General features: G+C 55.3%; 1 non-coding gene across 1 annotated transcript; it reads left to right on the top strand.

The window, feature by feature from the left end:
* Positions 1-9,220: 9,220 nt before the first annotated feature.
* LOC112585377 lies at positions 9,221-9,324 on the top strand. The gene has a single exon (XR_003109842.1). It is a non-coding gene; the product is annotated as a U6 spliceosomal RNA (small nuclear RNA).
* The last annotated feature ends 5,065 nt before the right edge of the window (positions 9,325-14,389 follow it).

Genomic DNA, 14,389 nt, shown 5'->3' with positions numbered 1-14,389 from the left:
GTGTTCTCTAGACAGGTCTGGATGGGGCTGTGGGCTTCCAAAGAGAAGAGCTACACTTGCACGCTGAAAACCCAGGCCAGGGGAGGGGAAAGGCTGCATGTGCAGCAGGGACACCTCAGGCCCTCCCTCAGTGCCCCCTCCTCTCACATAGTGCAGACCAGTCACCTGCTCCCAGACAAGAGACCCACAGGCGCTGCCACCCCATCCCTCCGGGGTGGCTGCTGGTACAGACTCGGCTCACTGGAAACTGTGGTCCCACACGGGACTCTGAAGGGTGCTCACTCCAGAGCCTATGGCTGGCCCAAGGCTTCTCGCAGGACAGCTGGATCTAACCTCTAACATAGAGCTTGTACCCCAGACCCCACCTCGGGACCAGCTTCTGGAGGACCAGGCTGCAACCAGATGAGCTTTGGAGATGGGTCCCTTGCTGCCCAGCCTCCACGAGGCGCCGGGAGTAGGGACTGTCCCTGCTGTAGGTCACAATGGACAGAGTGGGGGAAAGGCCCCATAAATGCAGCTGACACAGCTGAGGACAAGTTGGGCTTGACATGGGTGGATGAAGGGACCTGGTGGCCCTGCTGGCAGGAGGCAGGTGAGCACATCTAGGCCTGGGGGCTCCCTCTAGGGTCTGGAGCATAAGCTGGGGGTCGGGGGCAGAGAGCTTCTCAGACCCCTCCACTCTTCCCCTTGGCCTGAGCTTCACTCAGCCAGCTGGGGCTGCTGCATGGGGGCTGTCACCCTGGGCTCTGCTGAAGCCCCCAGCCTCCTCACCCATGGGTGATAGCTGCACCGTGACAGTTTCCCCAGGTCCTGGTGGACTGAGCTGAGCCCCCTGCTCAGCCCAGCTCTAGGAATGCCCCCTCCATCCCATCTTAGTTCCTTCACCCCCAAGGAAAGCCCGCCTCCCCTCTTCCTGAGCCCTTATCACATGGTCTGCTTGGGGGCCGCCCAGCCTGGACAAGGGGTGCCAAAGAAACCCCAAACCCAGACCACCAACCACAGATGGGAGAGGGATGCAAGCATAAGATCCAGTAGTGTTCAGGAAATGGCCAGTGCCAGTGACTGAGATTAAGCTATAATGTAAAACACTTACGATAACCACTAAAATCACAGAAATAGGTTGTGTGACTTCCATATCTGTGGAAGGAAAAAAGACTAAAGAAAATGTAATGTACCTCGTAGAACACAGGCAGGGAGAAAGAAGCATAAGAAAGCAGTGTAATGGGAACTTCGCTGGTGGCCCAGTGGCTAGGACTGCACTCTCGCTGTCAAGTGTCTGGGTTTGATCCCTGGTCAGGGAACTAAGATCCCCACACATCACAACCAAAAATAAAAATAAATAAGAGAAAGGCAGTATAGCTAGGAAGCAAAAAGTAACATAATAAAGGTAAACCCAGGTGGGGGCAGGGATGAGGAATTGGAGGAAGGCAGTCAAAGGCTAGAAACTTCCAATTATAAGAAAAATAAAGGGGACTTCCCTTGTAGTCCAGTTGTCAAGACTCCAGGCTCCCAGCGCAGGGAACCTAGGTTCAATCCCTGGTCAGGGAACTAGATCCCATATGCTGCAACTATGACCTCGGTGCAGCCAAATAAATAAATAAAAATTAAAAAAAAAGAAAAGTAAAGTACTAGAAATGTACAGCATGATAAATGTAATCAATTTTCTGTATGTTATATATGAAAGTTGTTAGAGAAAATCCTAAATTCTCGTCACAAGGAAAAAAGCTTTTTTCTATTTCTTTAATTTTGTATCTATATGAGATGATGGATGCTCACTAAACTCACTGCGGTGACAGTTCATGATGCTGTTGTCCAGTCGCTCAGTTGTGTCCAACTCTGCTACCCCATGGACTGCAGCACACCAGGCTTTCCTGTCCTTCATTATCTTCCTGAGTTTGCTCAAACTCATGTCCATTGAGTCAATGATGCCAGCCACCATCTCATCCTCTGTCACCCTCTTCTCCTCCTGCCCGCAGTCTTTCCTAGCATCAGGGTCTTTTCCAGTGAGTCAGATCTTCACATCAGGTGACCAAAGGATTGGAGCTTCAGCTTCAGCATCAGTCCTTCCAATGAATATTCAGGACTGATTGCCTTTAGGATTGAGTGGTTTGATCTCCTTGAAGTCCAAGGGACACTCAAGAGTCTTCTCTAGCACCACAGTTTGAAAGCATCAATTCTTCGGCACTCAGCTTCTTTATGGTCCAACTCTCATATCCATACATAACTACTGGAAAAATCATAGCTTTGACTACACAGACATTTGTTGACAAAATGTCTCTGCTTTTTAATACACTGTCTAGGTTTGTCATTGCTTTTCTTCCAAGGAGCAAGTGTCTTTTAACCTTATGGCTATAGTCAGAGTCTGCAGTGATTTTGGAGCCAAAGAAAATAAAGTCTGTCACGGATTTTATGTTCTCATTTTTTCTCCATCTATTTGCCATTAAGTGATGGGACTGGATGCCATGATATTCGTTTTTTGAATGCTGAGTTTTAAGCAAGCTTTTCCACTCTCCTCTTTCACTCTCATCAAGAGGCTCTTTGGTTTCTCCTTGCTTTCGGCCATTAGAGTGGTGTCATCTTCATATCTGATGTATGTACATCAAATCATTATGCTGCACATCTTAAACTTACACAGTGCTGTATGTATGTCAATTATACTTCAATAAAATTGGAAGAATAAACAAAGTAAAGCCAGCCACCTGACAGAGTTCCCAGGGGCCAAAGCTGGAAACATGAGCAAGAAAATAACCAAGTCATATTGGGTTATAACCACCAAAGTGTATGGTAAATACCACTGTGCATCACAGCCAATCATCAACAGAGAGAAGAGGCAGTCCACAGGATGGGAGAGGATACTAGCAAATCATACATCTGATATGGGATTAATACTCAGAAAATGCAAAGAACTACTATCACTCAACACAAAAATAACCTAATTCAAACAATGGGCAAAGAGCCTGAACAGACCTTTCTCCAAAGGAGACAGACAGCCAACAAGCCCACGACAAGATGCTCAACATCACTGATCATCAGGGAACACAAATTAACAGCATAGCCAGACAGCACTTGACACCACCAGGACTGCTACTATAAAAAAACAGAAAACAAGACGTGTTGGTGAGGACATAGAGAAACTGGAACCCTTGAGCATGGCTGGTGGGAATGTAGAATGGTGGGAGGTCCTACAGAGGTGTCTCAAAAAAAAGTAGACATAGAAGCTCCATGTGATGCAGCAATTCCATTTCTGGGCCTATTCCCCAAAGAATCAAAAGCAGGGTCTCAAAGGTATTTGCATAACCATATTCATAGCAGCATTATTCCATTTAAAACAATCGCCACTTAAAAAGGCAATTGATGTTCCTACCTGGATAAAAAGCCCAGATGATCCCTGTGCACAGACACAGTCTACTGAAAGGCCAGCCCTCGGAGGCTCCCAGCACCCTCTCTGCTGGGCATGTCCCAGGAGCCCCACCCCTCTGCGCCCAGCGCTCCACACACTGGATGGGTCTGGGGTCATAACCTCAAGACATCCTTTCCTAGAAACCCCGCTTCGCTCTAAAATTCCATCATTTGTTGATCCACAAAGAAATCACAACACTAAAGATCAGCCTCAAACTGACCACCTTCTCTGACTACCGATTTCCAACAATTATCTTTTTTAAAATATTTATTTATTTGGCTGCACTGGGTCTTTGTTGCAGCATTCGGGACCGTTTTAGTTGCAGCATGTGAACCCTTAGTTATGGCATGTGGGTTCTAGTTCCCTGACCAGAGATTGAACCGGGGCCCCCTGCATTGGGAGCTTGGAGTCTTAGGACCACCAGGGAAGTCCCTCCACCAATTTCTAAATCAAGACCAGAGGAGGAAATTCTCTGGTGGTTGGGCAGTTAATAAGACTCCGTACTTCCACTGCAGGAGGTGAGGGTTCGATCCCTGGTGGGGGAACTAAGATCCCACAAGTCCGGGGCGCGGGCAAAAAATACCAAAACAAAACAGAAACACAGGAAACAGTTAAGAGCTGAAAGGGCTTGTTTCCGCGAAGAGCGGGCGGGGCGCGCTGAGAGAGAATAGCCCCGGAAACTAAGGATGGTTTTAGCAAAATCACAGGCGGATCTGGAAACAGGTTATGTGGTCCTCCCAAGGTCTTCGTGGGAAATGCTAAACCGCCAGCCCACTCTGGAGGGCGGAGTCCGGCCGGAGGAGAGTCGCTCAAGCCCGCTCCCGACACTCTGCCCTGTAGTAGCCCAGTCCTCGGCCCCGCCCGGGCCCTTCTCCCGGCCCCGCCCCCGACACTCGGCCCCGCCCCGCCCCTCGTTCCTCCACTAGGCCCCGCCCCGGCCCTTCCACCGGACCCGCCCCATCCCCGGCCCGGAAGCTGCGCCTGGGGCGTCCACTCCGCGCGTGTGCACCAGGCGGCGCTCGCGGGCCGCGCGAAGCCCGGACTGGGCGTACCGCTAGGCGGGCACCGGCGTTGGAGGGCGGCCCTCCTGGATTTGGAGCTGGGCGGGGTCGCCTTCCCCGGCCTCCAGCCGGCCTCTCTCCATCCCTCCTTTCAAAACCCTGCCCTCAAAACAAAAACAAAAACAAAAAACCCTGCCCTCAGAGACTCATTCTTCGGTTCCCTCAATTGTGAACACAAAAACAGGCATAAGTACAACCCAGCTGTGGCAGGTTGGGGGGAGAGGGGAGGTCAGAGTGCCGACTGCGGAAACGGAGCCACCGCACACCACCTTTACTCAAGGGCATGGGGTGGGCCCTGGACGTGTGGTCCTGAGAGCCTGGCCAGCCGTGCTCGGGAGCTGGGGCCCACTGCTCAGCTCAGCCACTAGGTGACCCCGTGTGGTGTGGCCGGCCCCTGCTTTGCCCAGGCTCTGGGGGCTCCCAGCTGACCCTGACAGCCCTGTGTCCCCTCTCCCCTGAGGACTCAGGGCGCTCCAACGTTCTGAGGGTTCTTCCTTGTCCTCTTAAGTCAATGGAAAGAGCCTCAGACCTCTCTGGTTCCAGGGGACCCAGAGGCCAGAGGGCGGCAGGAGCCTGGCGGTCTGTCCCACACGGAGGGGATGCTGATGCTGGAGGAAGTGAATTCTGCCCACAGAGCCTGGGGGCAACACCCATGAGGGCAGCACCCATCAGCCTTGGCAGACAGGCCCCCCCCCTCCAGCCCAGGGGTGAGGCTTGCATGGCCCTGTCCTCAGCAGTGCCCCTGGTGGTGCCCAGTGGGGATGACCCACTGCCCCTTGCACTTGCATTCTCTCTGGCGCTTCATCTCCATGGTCTGTCTCAGGGGGAGTGTCCACCCAATGCAAGGCCTTACCCCTGTGGCCACCAGGGGCTCCTGGAGAGACAGTAGGACAGGACAGACAAGTCATTAGAAGTCTGATCCTCAGGCTGAGCCACCTCTGGCAGCCCAGAGCAGGCCTGGGCACGAGCCCAGGGGAATGTAGCAGGGGCCCGGCAGGTCCCAGATGGACGTCACTGCGAGAGCTCCAGGGCCCCGGCTCCAGGCAGCGCTACCACCGCCGATGTGCCATGCAGGCCTGCTGGTTTCCAAAACACCCAGAGCCTGCAGGCCTGGCTGCCCCAGGAGGGCCAGCCCGGGGGGCCAGCATGCGCTCCATGCTTAGCCTGCACCCCTACTGCCTGGGGTCCCAGCCCACCACTTCCTCTTTCTTCTCCCTGGGTCCCATGCCTGCCAGCCTCCAAGACCACCGCCCTGGGACTCTGCCAAGCTCCAGGGTCACTGGCCTCACACCTGCCTCTCATTACCCCTTGCAGGCACAGCTTGCATCACCTCCCAGGTGACCGGTGGGCTGGCCTCAGGGACAGGATTCTTGACAAACAGCCCTCAGGCCCCAAAGGCCCTCCCAAAGGGAGGAGAGCTGCATCCTCAGGATGACAGGCCCTCTGCTGAGGACCGCAGGGCTGAGGTTCCGGGGGCCTGGATGGCCCTGCAGGGGTCAGATGTCATCTCCCTCCCCCATGCCTGCCCCCAAACACATGCAGTGGTGCCCAGCCCAAGTGTAATGTGCCCTCCTGACTAGGAACAGAGCCTGGTGGTGGACTGCAGGTGAAGGTGAAGAGTACAGCACCCAGCGAGCACCCCCCCCCCACTTGCTGTCCAGCTGTCCACTTGCTGTCCCCCCCACTTGCTGGCCCAGCCCACATCGAACTGCATCGAACACCCCCACAGCTACCCCGGAGCCTACCCCTGCCTCGGAAGGTGGCCTTGGGTCTCTGGGTGCTGGGGCTGCCCCTGGGTCCTAGCAAGCTCTCCCTGGGCAGTTCCATTGGCCTCACAGGCTGGACTCATGCCAGGGGTGAGGGGCAGCTGGCCCAGGGAGGGGGATGGGAAGGGGAGGAAGAGGAGACCAGAGAGGGGTAGTCCTGCTCCAGGCTGAAGAGTGTCCCCAGGTGCCCAATGGGAGTAAGGAGGGGGCTTCCAGAAAGCCAGACCCTGCCCATGTGGCCAATGGCTGGCTGTGCTGCCTTTACTCCTGCCAGCTCCAGGCCCTGCTCAGACTGCAGAGGGATCTCCGCTGCCCAGGGAAAGCCCTGAACCGGTGAATAAGGAGCTGCTGCCAAGAAGTGGAAGAGGGCAGTGTCGGGGTGGGGCAAGTGACAGGAAGGGCCCCTGCCTTCCTTCCGAGGTACCCCCAGGCCCAGGATTCATGGCCTCTCCCTTGACTATAGCTCTGTCCTGGTTCCTGGCTGTGTTCACACATATCCCCCTAGGCAAGCTCTGGACCCTGCAGCTCCCATGGGACCCCACCCCGTGCTGGTCCCTGCTGCCCTGACCACATAAATCTGTTTGCAAAGTTCCCGCCTCTCTGTGGGATTCTCCTACTTCTCTTCTTCCCACTCTCCCCTTGTGGGGCATTGGCAGCCCCAGACATCCTTGGCTACCTTGACTCCCCCATGGCCCCTCAGTGGCCCATGCATGGCTCTCCAAACCCACTGCAGGCCTGCTTCTCAGCCAACATCTACAGCATCTTAGGCTGAAAAGGCCCAGGGCACAGCATCTCCTCCCTCTGGCCCACCAGGACTGCCCACCCAGTTGCCCCTCGTCCTCTCAGCTCACTGTCCAGCCATGAGGACAGGCACCCTAGTGTCACCCCTGACTCCTCTGTGCCCCCATCCTTGAACCACCACAAACCACGTCACTCCAGACTTGGCCCTGTCCAGCTTCCCCAGACCACTGCACTGCCCACTTCAGGCTCACCTGCCCCACAACAGCTGTGGGGGTGCACCACTGCTCAGAATCCCCCAGTGGTCCCCATCTCCCAACAGGACCTGCTCTCCTAGCTACCACAGGACCTGAGCAAGCTGACCACTGCCCAGGGCAAAAGGACTGAGCTACCACCATGGCCTCCTCCCAGAGCTTATATTTTTAAGAAGCATTGGAGAAGGAAATGGCAACCCACTCCAGTGTTCTTGCCTGGAGAAACCCAGGGACGGGGGAGCCTGGTGGGCTGCTGTCTCTGGGGTCACACAGAGTTGGACACGACTGAAGTGACTTAGCAGCAGCAGCAGCAGCTGATAAATGCCAATGGTGCTTTTTTTTTTTTTTTTTTTTTTTTTTTGCCACTGAGGAAAAAGTCACTCCTCAAATTCATACAGAATTGCAAGGGACCCTGAGTAGCCAAAATGATCTTTAAAAAGAAGACCAGAGTTGGAGGACTCAAACTCCCAAACTTAAAACTTATTACAAAGCTACAGTGATCTTAACAATGTGGTACTGGTATAAAGACAGACATATAGACCAATGGAATAGGACAGAGAGCCCAGAAATAAACCCTCACATGTTTAGTCAAATGATTTTTGACAAGGATGTCAAGGTCATTAAATGGGGAGAGCTTTTCAACAAATGGTGCTGGGAAAACTGAATATTCACATGAAAAAGAATGAATTTCAGAACTTCCCTGGTGGTCCAGTGGTTAAGACTCTGTGCTTCCAGTGCAGGTATTATGGGTCTGATCCCTGGTCAGAGAACTAAGACCCCGCATGCTGAGCAGCATGGCCAAAAAAAGGGAAAGAATAAGAACTAATTTGAACCCCTACCTCACACCATATACAAAAATTAACTCAAAGTGGATGAGACCTAAACTTAGGGATTAAAACTATAAAATTCTTAGAAGAAAACATAGGAGTAGATCTTTATTAACTTATATTTAGCGATGGTTTCTTAGATATAACATCAAAAACACAAGCAAAAAGGGAAAAAAATAAATTGGACTTCAGCAAAACTAAAAACTTTTGTGCATAAAGGACACTATCAATAGAGTGAAAAAAACAGTTGACAGAATGGGAAAAAATATTTGCAAAATTACATATTTTGTAACCCTAATAAGGATCTCATGTCCAGAATATACACAGAACACATGCAACTCAACAACAAGCACAACAAAAAACAAGTTTAAAAAAGGGTAAAGGATTTAAATAGATATTTCTCCAAAGAAGACATTCAAATGGCCAGTTAGCACATGAAAAGATGCTCAGCGTCCCTAGTCACAAGGGAAATGCAAATCAAACCACAATGAGATATCACTTCACACCATCTCGAATGGCTAGAATCAAAAAGTCGTATAGTAACAAGTCTTGGTGTGGACATGGAGTGGTCGGAGCCCTTGTGCACTTCCTGTGGGAATGTAATATAGCTCAGCTGCTGTGGAAAGCAGTTCGATGGCTAACTAAATACAGAATTACTGTATGACCCTGCAATCCCACTCCCAGGTAAATACCCAAGAGAACTGGGAACAGGTGTTCAAACAAAAATGTGTACACGAATGTTCACAGCAGAGCTATTCACCACAACCAGAAGCGGGAAACAGCCCAAATGGCCACCAGCGGATGACTGGATACACAGAGGGCGATGTGTCCACCCAGTGGGTCATGCAGCCCTCAAAAGGAATGAAGCACCAACACCTGCTCCAACATGGATGAGTCTTGAGAACACAGCACTCGGTGAGAGAAGCCAGACACAGAAGAAGGACACACGTTGTGTGAATGCTGTATGATTCCACTTGTGTGAAGTATTAATACATATAACAGGCAGATCCATGTAGACAGGAGACTTGCGGTGGTGGGGGGCTGGGGGGAGGGCACGGGGAGGGACTGCTTAATGGGGGTAGGGCTTCCCCCTGAGGTGAAGACCGTGTTCTCGAAGTGGATGCAGGGGCTGGCTGCACAATGAGGAACCTGCTAAATGAACTGAACTGTGTACATCAGAAGAGTTTAGTGCATACTAAAACTGGAATGGTACAGAGAAGATTAGCATGGCCCCTGGCCAGGGATGACATGCAAATTTGAGGCACGTTCCATATTTTTTAAAAAAAAGGGGGCTTAATGGTAAATTTCACATTAGGTGTGTTCTACCAGGATTCAAAACCAAAGTAGCTCATGAGGCAGAACCTCTCTGGGGGAACTTTGAGTCCCCAGGAGCTCCTGAGGCATCTCCCTTCTGACAGGAATGTGGGCTGCCCTGCAAGAGGGACTTCCTGGTAGAGACCCCTCCCCGAGCTGGGAAGCCAGGGTGGAAACCCTGGCTTCTGGCCATGGGCTGGGTCTCTGCTCCCTCTCATGGAGGGGCTGCATGGTGGGGGTCTTCTGTTGGAAAGGACAGTCCCTCCAGGGCAGGACCTGGGACAAGGCTGTGGGGCAGTCAGGACGTGACCAGGGTATAGGCCCAGAGGTTAAGGCCCTTCCTGCCAGGCATCAGGCGCAAATCTCTACCACTGTGTCAATCCTGGGGTGGGCCGGCAGATGTGGTGTGGCAACTGGTGACGAGATATGGCAGGTAACACGGTGTGGCTAGCGTTGTGTGGCATGATGTGGCATGGGGCCCTGTCCATGGTCATGGGGTCGGGGGAATCAGGGCAGCTCTGGGCCCGTGTGGCCTTGAGGATTTCCTGTCCCTTCCCCTCTGCTCAGTGGCTGCCCGCCTGCTGGAAGAGGCCCTGTGTGGATCCTCTGGATCACGTGACTTCGGGATGGGGTGAGAGGGCCCTGTGGAGTACGGGGTCACAGGCACCCTCGGCTCGAACCGGTGCCGCAGGTGCAAGCTGTTTACCTGGCAGGTGCTGGCGGAGCTGAGTCCCAGGGCACCGCCTGCGGGGAGAGGAATCCCAGATCAGCTGCGTGCCCTCCCCCAGGCAGGGCCTGGCAGAGGGAGGACAGGGGAGCTGGAGACAGGGCGAACCTGGTGGCCCTGACAGCAGACCCCCACTTCCCCGGCCTGGTTTCCCCTGCCACCACCCCATCAGCTGTGCTCCTGTCTGCAGCAGGAACTGGGAGCCAGGCAGTCTGCGGACCGCTCCCGTCTAGGGGCAGTCAAGCTTGGGCTTCAGCCAGGGTCGGCCCACCTGGGTATGTGCTGCCAGACCAGCTAGGGGCCTGTCCCAGCTTCTCGGCCCCAGGGACCCCTCTCTGAGCCTGGCCAGGCCTCTAGATGGCACCTGAGGACAGGAGGCTTGCCAGGCTGGGGAGAAGAGGTCTGGGGGCTCAGAGCCCTAAGGTATCTCTGGGTCAGCGGCTGCCTCTGAGCCACCACGCCTCCTCACCGCCCTCGGGCCTCCCCGTCCACTAGGCTCCCGTGGTCTACCCTCCCACACTGGACACTGAGGCCTCCTTCTCCTCTCACCTCTCTGGCCCCTGCCTGGGCTCCCCTCTCTCTTATGTTTGGGTGTCGGAGCCTGTGTGTGCCCCACTCCAACCCTAGGGCTCTTTCAGGATCTCAGGGTCTCTGCTTCAACTCCTGGTTTGAATTCTCTCCTGGTTTCAGAATTCCCATCCTGACCCAGGGTGTGCTAAGGCATTTCTGGCAACTGCAGTCCAGGGCTGGGCGGGTGACTGCACAGCCTTCTGCAGGCAGCTGGGGAAGCTCCAGTGCAGAAGAATCGAGGCCTCCCTGCCAAGGGCGCCGCCCAGACTGGAGAGGAAACAGGACTGGGGGCTGGGGCGGCAGGAGCACACCCTCGATGCCTGACAGGGAGGCCCTGGAGATAGCTTCGGGGGGTGTGGAGGCGGGGGAGGGGGAACAGGGGAGGTGAGAGCCTGCCCAGCCTGTCCCTCCAGGCTCTGCCCCCAGCATCCGGTTTCAGGATGGAGCAGGCCAGAGGCTGGGGCTGCCTGGCCTCCGCCAGGAGGAGCCGGAACCTGGGCCTTGTGGGCCTTGAACCCGCCCGCCCACCCCCGATGGCTTGGTTGATGAGTGTCTCAGCTGTTGCCCAAGCTCTGCTTTTTTTCCCGTGTTTTCCCCTGTCCACCAGCCCTCCGCCTGCTGGTGACAGCATTCGCTTTTTCTCAGGGTGCATGTTGTCCCAAGAGGGCCAGGGGCCCTCCATCCCCTGCCTCCAGGGGCCTATTAAATCTGAGTGAGGCCTTTCAGGGCCTTTCTGGGGTCCACGCAGTGGCATTGCAGAGTCTCTGGAGCACTTGGCTGCTTAGCTGGGTGGTGTGGAGGCAGCCCCAGCAGACATCCCCACTCCAGGCAGGAGGCCCTGCTCCGGAGGTGGAGCCCAGCAGGAGCCTCCCTGAGCCTAGCTGAGCCTGAAGCTCAGGATCTGAGCCTCTTTCCAGATGAGCTATTTGAGATTCTGCCTCTTCCTACCCTGAGCCCTGGCTGATCCAACTCTCGCATGTGTTGTTTGCATACCTGCGGATGCACACATTTCTGGGGGGATGTGTAGGGATTATACCCCCACTCATGGTTGTATCTTGCTTCCTGAGTATTCAACCAAAGACATCTCCCTCCACACATGATACTGAAGAGCCCCTTGTGAGGTTTGCTGTGGCCCCAGAGCCATCTGTGGGGCCAGGATTTCCAACCCCACAAGCACAGTCCCGGGTTGACTGGATGCAGCTGCTATGGGGACACCCAAGGAGGAGGGTGGGCTCTCCTGTTCCGCTTCCCCAGGGAAGGCAGCGTGGGCATCTGCTGGAGCTGATGGTCTGCACTGCCCCTGGGTCTCAGCCCCCCAAAGACAGCCCCCTCTGGGAGTGGCAAGAAGGCCACTGGGGCCTTCCCTAGGGTGTCTGCTCCAGAACTTGGAAGGGGGCATGCCTCTGAGATGCAGTTGCCCAGCCAAGAGCAAGCCACCCACACCCGTGGTGCCCACCCCCAGGTGGCACTTCCCAATTCCCCACTGCCCCCCATGTTTTGGTGCCCCCCAGGGATGTCTGGTTTTTGAGCAAAGGGGGGGTGATGAGCAGGGTCCCAGGCTCAGAGGTCAGGTCACAAGAGGCAAGTAGAAGGGGCAAGTCCTGCCCTGGAAGAGGAAGGGGCTGCTTCCACTGCCCAGGAGAAGGGTCCAGGGGTGCTCCAAGATCTGCTGGCAGCCAAAGGGCAATGACCAGCCCTTCCCCAAGGCCGATGAGGTGCAGTCAGCCTACCATGTCAGCCTTCTGGGTGCACTGCCCATGACCTGGTCCATCCTATGCCCACCTTGGGCCTTAACCCTTCCCTGGGGCCTTGGCACTCATGCGGCTCACTCCCTCTCTGTCTGCTGTAGGGTCTGCTTGACTGTCCCTTCCCACCGTCCACCCCACATAAAACTGCCTCTGCTCTCCACACACCCTTCTGCAGACCCGTCCCACATTGTCCCATCCTGGCACCCAGTGGGCACTCCCCTTGGTGAGTTCAGCTAGAGAGGGGCGGGAGCCACCTTCCCACCTGACCCTGTCCTGCTAGCAGCCCCCACCTCTGCAAGCCAGCAGGATCTAATTAGGCTTCTTCTGGATTACCTACATTCCACCTGCTTCCCCCCACAGCCTGTCCTTATCTTCTGTCTTTCAGAGCTGGGAGGCAGGGTCAGGCCCCAGCTTGCTTACTGGAGGACAAGACAGACCCAGTGCGAGATGCCCCTGCAGCCCTAGACCTGCAAAGCCAGGCTTGGAGCTGGGCCCCCGCCCCACCAGGGGCAGTCTGGTCGTGTGCACGGATTGTTTGAATAATTCAGATTTTAAAAGACCTACTTTCCCGTCAGACCATTTCCTGCTGGAGAGCAGATGGGGCCAGGGCATCTGAATTATGCATTCGTGCTCCCCAGGTTTTAGTGGAGCTGGGCTCTGAGCCAGACACTGGGGCCCAGCTGGCCTGGCCCTTGCCGGATAAGGCTGACCGGGTGTGGCAGTAGACTCGGGACCACAGGCTAGGCTCTAAGCCACTTATCAAGAGAGAGGGAGGGAGTGTCTCCGGGAAGTCAGAAGAAGCCTGGCCTCCTGGCTGGGCATGAGCTCTCCAAGAGGGGCCCCGGTTTATGCCCCACTGAGAAGGGCTGGGTGGGGGCCCCAAAATGCAAGAGGCCAGTGCAGCAGGAATGGAGGGTGGGCGGGGAGGGCAGGGTCCCCAGAGCATCCTGTAGACCCTTGGGGTCTCAGGGACCCTGAGAGCTGATCAAGGCCCAGGGCATGTGTCTTCAGGGCCACAGAGCCCTGCTGCCTGGGGCCTCTGAGGCCTGTGTGCTTCAGATGGAGACGAGACCGGGCAGGGAATTTGGGAATGAGGGCCCTGTGGCCCCGTCTCCTCCCTGCTGCCTTCCCTTCAACTTTGCCCCTCACATCTGGTCCATAAACACATAAACAGGGCTCTAGGCCCCAGCCACAGGGCAAGTTCCAGGGAAGGCCCTGCCACACCCTGCAGACCTACAGATTATCCAGGGGCAACAGGGCTGCACCCCAAAACTTCAGACAGCTGGGTCAGTCACTGGCCTGGTATCCTGATGTGTGGCCTTGCCCTGTGGCCTTGATGTCCCTGAGGAAGGGCCTGATCAGGCTGATGGTGGACTGTGGGACAGGGGAGCCCTGGGTCTGCCCTCAGATGGGCATGCAGGGACCCAGGATGACAGGATGGGGGTTTTCCTGCCATCCCCACAGCAGCACAGAGTGGGCTCCGTGGAGACCACTCACCGCGCTGCCCGGTTCCTTCTGCTCTCCCTCCCTCCCATTTTTCTCGCTCTCCCCCTCCTGCTCTCCCCCTCCTCCAGCCACCACCCCTTTCTCCTCCCCTTCTCCCTTCCCTGCTCCTCCTCTCTACCTTTCAGTCCCTGGACTTAGGTGGGCATAGAGCTTGGGACAGCATGAGACCCACTGGACTCTCCAGGATGTCCCTCTCTGATCCCAAGTCTGGGGCCTTGGGACCCACCTGCCAAGGCATGTGGGATCTCAGTTCACTAACCAGGGATCAGACTAGGCTCTTAGCAGTGAAAGCTCAGAGTCCCAATCACTGGGCGACCTGATAATTCTATGTACTTTTTATTTTTAATATTTATCTAGTTATTGCAGCACGCCAGATCTTCAGCTGAGGCATGTAAACTCCCAGTTCCAGTATGTGGGATCTAGTTCCCTGACCAGGGATTGAACCTGTGCCCCTGCATTGGGAGTGTGGAGTCCTAGC

This window comes from Bubalus bubalis, chromosome 5, assembly GCF_019923935.1.
Source record: "Bubalus bubalis isolate 160015118507 breed Murrah chromosome 5, NDDB_SH_1, whole genome shotgun sequence".
Lineage (NCBI taxonomy): Eukaryota > Metazoa > Chordata > Mammalia > Artiodactyla > Bovidae > Bubalus > Bubalus bubalis.
The sequence above is the reverse complement of the archived record's forward strand: the minus strand, read 5'-3'. Positions and strand labels throughout refer to the sequence as shown.